General features: G+C 43.2%; 2 protein-coding genes across 3 annotated transcripts in view; one reads left to right on the forward strand and one right to left on the reverse strand.

The window, feature by feature from the left end:
- khdrbs3 (KH domain containing, RNA binding, signal transduction associated 3) overlaps positions 1-9,248 on the reverse strand; it is a 248,543-nt gene that overhangs the window by 163,901 nt on the left and 75,394 nt on the right. The window lies entirely within an intron of this gene.
- Positions 1-9,248, forward strand: part of LOC111955120 (stonustoxin subunit beta-like) — a 28,756-nt gene that overhangs the window by 18,190 nt on the left and 1,318 nt on the right. The gene's annotated exons all lie outside the window — the stretch shown is intronic.

Here is a 9,248-nt window from a genome sequence, read left to right on the forward strand (position 1 = left end):
CACTTCTGTGTAGACCCTCCACTACCAGTGCTTATTTTGTCGGTGGACCAAATAACGTGTATTTTTTCTCCACACATAATTTGCAAATGAATCATTTAAAAAGCCTACAAATGTGATTTTCGAACCTTTTTTTTTCTCATTTGTCTGTCATAGTTGAAGATGTACCTATGGAACTGGAGGATCCACACTGCAGACTGGAGAAACTCAAGTATGTAGAGGGTTTATGTCAATGTTCATATCAGACATGTTTGACTTATCAGGATAGTTAAGACAAACATTCTTACCACCACTTGGACAAAGTTATATACTGATTGTGTGTGTGTGAGTTCAGGTGTATCACTCAATGACTGTCTGTTCTTCTGCTTACCGCTACAGTGTGGAACATGGTGGAGAGTACACAATGAAACCCGGGCTTAGAAAATGTGAGTGTTGACTGCTGTGAAGAATATGACTAAGAATAAGTCTTAATTCAAGTTAAGTCAAAGACCACCATCATTACTTACTTGGTCATATTCAATATCAGCTGTAGTTCTACAGAAGCAGAAATCAGGGACACCAAAGTTTACAAAGAGTTGCTTTGACCATGTGTAGGTGTGTATATGTGTTCGTGTTACGTCAGAAATGTATGTGTGTGTGTTTGTGTGTGTTCATGCATGTGTGCCTGAAGGTGTGTGTGTGTGTTCAGGATGTGTGTGTGTAATTATTGGGAATAAGTGTGTTTTATGTTATCATACAGTATCACATTTGATCATCCAACAAGTCTCAAGTTACCTTATCTTCACCTTTTGATACAATACAAACATCTACATTAAAATAATGATTGAAAAGTGAGAAATTCTCTGCGCTACGGATCCCTTTTACGGGATCACTTTCCTAAACAACCGCTAGAATTTCAGGGCGCCAAATGCATAAATATTACAAAAAAAATTTTTTAATCATGCAATCACAAGTGAAATATACCAAAACACAGCTTAGCTTGTTGATACTTTACAGCGAAAGAAATCCAAGCTTTTGTGAGTGTAGCAATAAATGCTACAACAGCTAGCCCCAAATTAGCATGGTCACGAAAGTCAGAAAAGCAATAAAATTAATCGCTTACCTTTGATAATCTTCGGATGTTTCCACTCACGAGACTCCCAGTTACACAACAAATGTTCTTTTTGTTCGATAAATATTACTTTTATCACAAAACACCGCCATTTGGGTTGCGCATTATGTTGAGAAAACAAAAGCCTTGTTCCGTTCGACAAATTCCAAAAAGTATCCGTAATGGTCGTAGAAACATGTCAAATATTTTTTATAATCAATCCTCAGGTTGTTTTTAACAAAAAATAATCGATAATATTTCAACCGGACCATAACCTATTCATTAAGAGACAAAAGGAAAATGGAGAGCTCCCCTCTGGCGCGCAGGCACTATTCAGAGGACACCTGACTACTTATGAAACATCTCATTCATTTTTCAAAATAAAAGCCTGAAACTATGTCTAAAGCCTGGTCACAGCCTGAGGAAGCCATTGGAAAAGGAATCTGGTTGATACCCCTTTAAATGGAGGATAGACGGTCCATGAAACACAGATTTATTTTTTAAATATCAATCCTGGATTATATTTTCTCAGGTTAACGCTTGCAGAATAAGTATTGTTATACTCACAGACAATATTTTGACAGTTTTGGAAACTTTGGAGTGTTTTCTATCCTAATCTGTAAATTATATGCGTATTCTACGATCTGGGCCAGAGAAAATGTCAGTTTACGTTGGGAACGTTTAAAAAATAAAAAATAAAATATCTGACCCCTAGCGCTAAGAGGTTAACTTCTTGCAACTATAGGGGGTGCTGTTCCGCATTAGCATATTTTGGTCTCCAAATTAAACGGCCTATTGCTCAATTCTTGATCGTACAATATGCATATCCTTACTAAWATTGGATAGAAAACACTGTCTAGTTTCTAAAACCGTTTTAATTATGTCTGTGGGTGACCCAGAACTCCCTCTACAGCAAAAATCCTGACATGACTTGCGAAGGTCTGAGAATTATCCTCTGATCTGGGTTCAGTTTTAAAGCCTGTGTATATCCTATGGCTGGAATTGAACTGCACCCGCCTTCCCCTGGATGTCAGTAACCAATGAGAAGTGGAATGGTCTGTCTGCGTAGCTGTCCGAAGGTTATAGAAGCCGGATGAACGGAGTACCTTTCTTTGTCTCCGGTCGTCATGGCGCCTGACATAGAAGTCAGGATGAAATTTGGAAACGCGTCAGTATCGGATCCAGAGATGCTATACGCTGTAGATCTTGAATTAAATATAGGGTGTTGAACATGCAGTATACGAATGTTTTGAAACCGAGAGATTTATTATCGAGTTTTGATAGCGAGTAATATAGGCAGGTGCGGGAATATTCCTTGGTATACTGAGTGTTGAGGATTTGGGAGCACATTTGTGTGCGACTATAGCTAAGGTGGGGAAGCAGCTGGAGATTGAAATAGGTGGAATGAGGTAGAGCGTATTTAGCACAACAAGGTCATACGAGGTGATACTTTGTGAAGCAAAGAAACACAGTATTGCCCAAATGATACTCGAGTGGAAATGTACGTCCAAGAGAGGTTAAGGAATTATTATTATGATGAATTATTACGTAATGTGAAGTATGTGGGAGAGAAACGTGGTACAATAGTGGTTGTGCCACGCCGCACTTTGTATGGACAGGCAGCTGGGTGCATGAGGCATGCGACACGGCAAGCACTTATATGATGCTAGTAACGTTAGATGATTTATAAATCTAACAAATAGTCGATTTGGGCATATAAAGAACTTATGATGTGCTTCAGATCTCGCTGTCAACCTCTGAGCATGCCATGGTAGTAGGATCATACCGAAATAGAAATTATGAGATGTAGCTATTCTACAATTAATAGAAATCAACTTGGCGGAAAAGATGAGCAATGCAGACAGTGTTTGAGGCGGGCACTCTCCTACTAATAATATACATTATGTACCACGGCTCTCGTCATCGCTACATACCTGCAACTTTTGACAGAAACAACTGTATATGTTTATGTTGTATAAAATGATAATTACAGGAGTGATCATCGGAAAATCTGGAGAAGGGTATAGTGAGAAGTATAATAATTTTGGCGAACGATTAATCTATTGGCTTGAAATCGAATCTAAAGGCTGGGTATAGCAGAGGTTTAACATGGTGTATCAGCGACTTATGCGGAGTTGGTAGTATGTTGTTTTGTCACGTCCCTGTATGAAAGCGCTTAGAAAATTTAAATATGTGTGCTGACACAAGAGATGCTGAGTCTGTTACCGGATAGATATGTCTGCTTGTCGGATTCTTTAAAATATGTTTTATAAGAGTGGAGAATTGGTGCAGGTCATCCAACATTGGCCACGGCGTGATAAGGTAGATTACTAAGGTTTCGAGTGACCTTGTATGGACGGTGCAAAGTTGCTTATAGACATGATGAGTTGGCGACCTGCCAAATAGGCAACTTTTTGTAATCTATTACAAAGAGCTGGTATTAGGAGTTGAGGACGGTTGAGGGACTATTGAGAGTGAAGTGATAGGGGCCAGAGGATGAGGGACGTGATGGACTTAATTTGAGAGTGGACCTGAGTAAGGGGGCAGCAGGAGTAGGAACGTGATGGGGACATTGAGAGTGACGTGAGTAGGGTATGTGGAGTTGAGGAACTTGATGTGGACTAATGAGAGGCTGTGAGTAGGGTAGTAGAGTTGAGAATGTTGATGTGACTATGAGAGGACTGGAGTAGGGCAGCAAGAGTAAGACGTTATGTGGACTATTGAGAGGTGGAGTAAGGGGCACAGAGTTGAGGATGTATCGGACTATTGAAGTGGTGAGAGTAGGGTATAGGAGTTGAGGACCGTTGACAGACTATTGAGAGTGGCTGAGAGTGAGGGGTAGTAGAGTTGAGGACGTTGATGTGAACTATTGAGATGACTGAGAGAGGGCAAGCAGGATTGAGATTTGAATGTAGGACTATTTAAGGAGTGAGTAGGGGTAGTAGGTTGAGGAGTTGTGTGGGACTATTTGAGAGTGACGTGAGTAGGGGTATAGGAGTTTGAGGACGGATGGAATTGAGGTGGCTTGAAAGGGGTAGTAGGAAGTTAGGATGTGAGTGGACTATTTGAGAGTGGCTTAAAGTAGGGGCCAGCAAGGAGTGAGACGTGATGTGACTATTTGAGATGACTGAGAGGGGTAGTAAGGAGTTGAGGACGTTGATGGGACTATTGAGAGTGACTGTGAGTAGGGGTAGTAGGAGTTGAGAATGGATGTACTATTTGAGAGTCGCTGTGAGTAGGGGCACAGGAAGTGAGGATGTTGATGTGGACTATTTGAGAGTGACTGGAGTAGGGTAAAGTAGGAGTTGCCTAGTGCCTATTATGTCATTGAAATGTTGATGACTAATCATGAACAGTCATTGCGAGTAGGGTGTTATTGTATAGGGTTGGGTGGGTCTTAGGAGAAGTACTGTAGTCTGAGTCGCGGATATTGGTGATAGCTATCTGGTGGATGAGAAAAATGGTGACAAAGAGAAACTTGTGTAATTTTGCTAAGCGAAGTGTTAAGCTTAATAGATTTAGCAATATTATTGTTGGATCTTCCCTTGAAGAGGAGAGACATTTAAGAAAATCTAGAAAATGTGTGAGGGCTTATATTCACACTAAGACTGTATTGCATCTGGGTGTTGGACTTAGTGTATGGAGAGTGATATTTAGGATGCACTATCTAGTCTTCTTGGATGAAACTATGCTAGCGTAGGGGCTAGATCAGTGTGTGGGAGGGGTGGTGGGGGAGAAGTATCCTGGACACTGGGTAGAGGCTGTCTGGTGATAGACGGTAAACATTTGATAGAGAGTTGTGAATGCATGACCTGGTAAGAGATTTATCGTGGAGATATTTGTGCGGCGTGGTTTCATCCATCAGGAGTCTATGCGTTGGTCATTCACAATGGGACCCAAACACAGCACACAGGAGCGCACTCCTTCACTCGTAAGGTAAGGGAGAAACAGAGAAGTAGTAGACGAGGTGGCAGCAAGAAGAAGAGAGTATAGCACGAGACAGCGCGTTTTATCGACTGTATCACCAGAGAGAAGCTGGATAAGGACTTGGCATCAGGGTGACTGTGGAAGTGAGGGAGCTGTGCAGGACGTAGGGGCGCGCTATGGAGTGGTACTGAGGTAGAGTGAAGTGGAAGCGGTGAGATGGTGGCGCAGTTATTTTTGAGAGTGGCTGATGAAGTAGGGGTATGTTAGGAGTTGAAGGGACTGTTGATTTATAGGAGTGTGACACATATAAGTGAACAGCATGTGAAGGTAGGAGATGCAGCAAGGGAGATGAGAGGTTTAATGACTCGTTGTGTTAGGATACAAGTGGACATAAGTGCCGGGAGCTGGACTCCTCATGGACACAAGAGATGTTTACACACTGCGCGTGGCACAATGATTATTGAATATGTAGCGAACCTACAAATTGAGAGAGACGATGACTGTGAGTAAACGCCCGTCGCGTCGCAGCACCCACAGATGTAGAGAGGTGGTATCTGGACTAGGCCCATGCAGGCAACGTTGATGTGGACATATCTGTCACTGCTAGAGGAGACTTGTGCAACTAGGCGGTGAGCGATCACTGAAGAGACCGCACCGTATCACATTATCACCGATCCACATTCACTGAGCCATCTATCCAGGTTTTATTGTGTTTGTGGAGTGACTACTTCAAGTGTCTGGAAAATAATAACCTGACACGACAACACGAGCACTGATACACATCACACACACTGAAGCACACACACGACACACTGGACAAACCACACACACACACGGACACTATAACACAACTGGACACAGCGATACGACCGCACAAGACTAGGGAGCGAGCATTAAGCATACGAGCGAAACACATCTGGATACGACAATCACACACGATGCGGAGCACATCACAACTGTCGGAACACCTATGGTCTACATGAGAGTCGAGCGAGCGACCATTGAACAGACGACATCACGACACACAGCGATCACGACACTAACACACTACACAAATCTAGCAAAGTCTTTGTGATAGCTAATCTCTGAGTGGGAATCATACGTATGGATCATCCTCAATTTCAATAATCCAATTGTCCCTTGTATACCTCGTGCCGTAAAAGCTACGCTAGGAGAGTACGTGAGCCACGGTTAATGAAGCCTTACGACAGTTGTAAACGTGCCGAGACTATTAATGCAGCAGCGAAAACCTGAGACGCCTACGGGAGACATAAACAAGGGCCAGGTTAGATTGAGGTGCGACACGTCTCAAGCTGGTGGAGCTCCAGAATGTGTATCGAAGAGTTGAGCCTGGAGGGAAATGTGGATACCGGACACTCACTCGGTCAAGGAGTTGAGGATTGTTTGTTCTCGAGTACAAGAAGGCGCGACGGATTATAGCGTAGTAGACGTACGAAGCCGAACCTGCAATCGAGTAGCGGAGGTAGAAAATAGAGAGAAAGAACAGAAAATGATAAGTAGGAACTATATAATGAAAAGTAAGAAAACATATGAAATGACGTAAGAGAAAGGTTCGAATCCCACGAGGTAGGGATATGCCAATGGTGAGTGTAGAGGGGCCGCAAACACATAAGTGGAGACAAGACCCAGCCTGTGGTATCTATTTATCCAGAATCAATGGAGGGAGAAAACGTGGTGAGCCACGTCACGCGCGAGTAGCGTATAACAAACCTCGGAGCTATGAAGTCGAGGGTCCGTTCGAAAGGTAGTGGATACATTCTATCTTGCACCAGGGGCTTAGAACCGGTGGTTCTGAGAGAGCCGAGAATCTCTCGAAGGGGGTATAGGAGTTGAGGAATGTTGCTAACAGCCCGTTCTAAATATCTGCGCGTATAGAATAGTTTAGCCACCATATGCCACCGAGTACTCCTAAAAATGGACATGGGCATCTTCTTGGTTCCCCGAAATCCCTACACCTTATCTGGGAATTCGGTGGGAGTTCCAGTCTAAGGCAACTCCGGAGGGAGAGAACGACACTATCCACAGGAATATCCTAAACAGATCTGCATTACTGGGACATAAGCCTGTCACCTACAGGTTTCAGTGTTGCTCTGCCCGTCAGGGGTCAAATTCCCCCAACCCCCGTTTGGTCTTTAACCGTTAATAACTCAAAGTAAATGTACAATCTGGATGGACTGTTTTGCACGAAAGGGCACACATAGACGCACATTCCATGTAATCAAATAACCATTTTTCAATAATAATCGTGTAGGTAATGAAAATAAGTGCAGGGCAGGGGGAGGGGGAAATAGCTTCCGGGTGACTGGGTCCTTTCCTTTTCTCCTTTAGCAAGCAACCGCATGGAAGTTGCCAGAGCGCCAAATAAATAAAAAAACTGACAAAATATTTATAATCATGAAATCAGCAAGTGAAATATACCAAAACACAAGCGTAGCTTGTTTTAAATCCACCTATCATGTCGAGATTGTTGTAAAATAGTGCTTAACTATGTTTACAATATTACATTTAACATTTAATCATTTAGCAGACGCGTCTTATCCAGAGCGACTTACAAATTGGTGATTCACCTTATGAATATCCAGTGGAAACAACCACTTGTACAATAGTGCAATCTAACTCTTTAAGGGGGGGGGTTAGAAGGATACTTTATCCTATGCTAGGTATTCCTAAAGAGGTGGGGTTTCCAGGTGTCCTCCGGAAGGTGGGTGAATTGAACTCCGCTGACCTGGCGTCGTGAGGAGTTGTTCCACCATTGGGGTGCCAGAGCAGCAAACAGTTTGACTGGGCTGAGCGTGAACTGTACTTTCCTCAGAGGTAGGGAGCGAGCAGGCCAAGAGGTTGGATGAACGCAGTGCCCTTGGTTTGGGTGTAGGGCCTGAATCAGAGCCTGAAGGTACGGAGTGCCGTTCCCCTCACAGCTCCGTGCTTAACAGCGAAAGCAATCCAGAGCGTTGTGAGTTTATCAAATCATTAGACAAAACTGTAAGAACAGCTAGCCGCAAAATTAGCTTGGTCACGAAAGTCAAAGCAATAAAATAATCACGTACCTTTGATGATCTTTGGAGTTTAAACTCACGAGACTCCCAGTTACACAATACATCTATTTTTGTTCGATAAAGAGTTAGTTTATAACCAAAAAACCGCCAATTGGTTTGCGCGTTATGTTAGAAAAACCACAGTCTCGTTCCGGTCCTGAGGGCAGACGGAAATCCAAAAAACTATCCGTAAGTTCGTAGAAACATGTAAACGTTTTTTATGATTACTGAATTACTTAGCCTCGACAAAACCGGCTTAACTCCGCAGCGCTGAGCACCTCGTCTCTGCAGCGTTTGATGAAATTTTGCCCTGTCTGCTGCCTGGTCTTCCGCGAATCCCGATACCATCCTTTGCCAAGCAACCCTTTCTAATTCCACCAGCTTAGCCCGCAAATCCTTTTGATCGGAAACTGCAGAAGATACTTCAGAAAACTCGAAACATCGACACCGATAGATTTTAATGTGATGGTGCCAAACCACGGTCTTCACATTGGCTATACACTCCAGACACACGTCTGTAATTACTCAGGGAACACAGTCTTTCATCGGGTCACGTTCCACTGCTTCAAACTCCCTGTCATAGATGAGCAAGGCGCAGCGTGTAATTCCACCATCTCTTTAATGGAGTGAACCCTCACAAAAAGAACAGGTAAACAGAAACAAATGTGACGCAACTGTCACACACAACACACACACACACACAACACACACACACACACAACACACACACACACACACACACACACACCACCCACACACACACACACACACACACACCACACACACACACACACACAACACACACACAAACAGCAACACACACCACACACACAAAATAAAATAATTAACCTAACAACCATTGGGTGGGAAAAAGGCTGCCTAAGTATGATTCCCAATGAGACAACGTAGACAGCTGCCTCTGATTGGGAACATACTCGGCCAAAAACAAAGAAATAGAAACAATAGAAATGCCCACCCAAATCACACCCTGACCTACCAAATAGAGAAAATAAAATGGCTCTCTAAGGTCAGGGCGTGACAATCGTCCATGGCCCTCTGACATAATGCGGCAGAGGAATCCGTCTTGGGATATCGACTTGTGCGACTATAATGGTAAATGACTATTGTCCAATAAGTTTCACTGAAAGGGTTTTTACCCAGAATGAAGCGATTCCATA

This window comes from Salvelinus sp. IW2-2015, linkage group LG30 (assembly GCF_002910315.2).
Source record: "Salvelinus sp. IW2-2015 linkage group LG30, ASM291031v2, whole genome shotgun sequence".
In the NCBI taxonomy this organism is placed as follows: Eukaryota; Metazoa; Chordata; class Actinopteri; order Salmoniformes; family Salmonidae; genus Salvelinus; species Salvelinus sp. IW2-2015.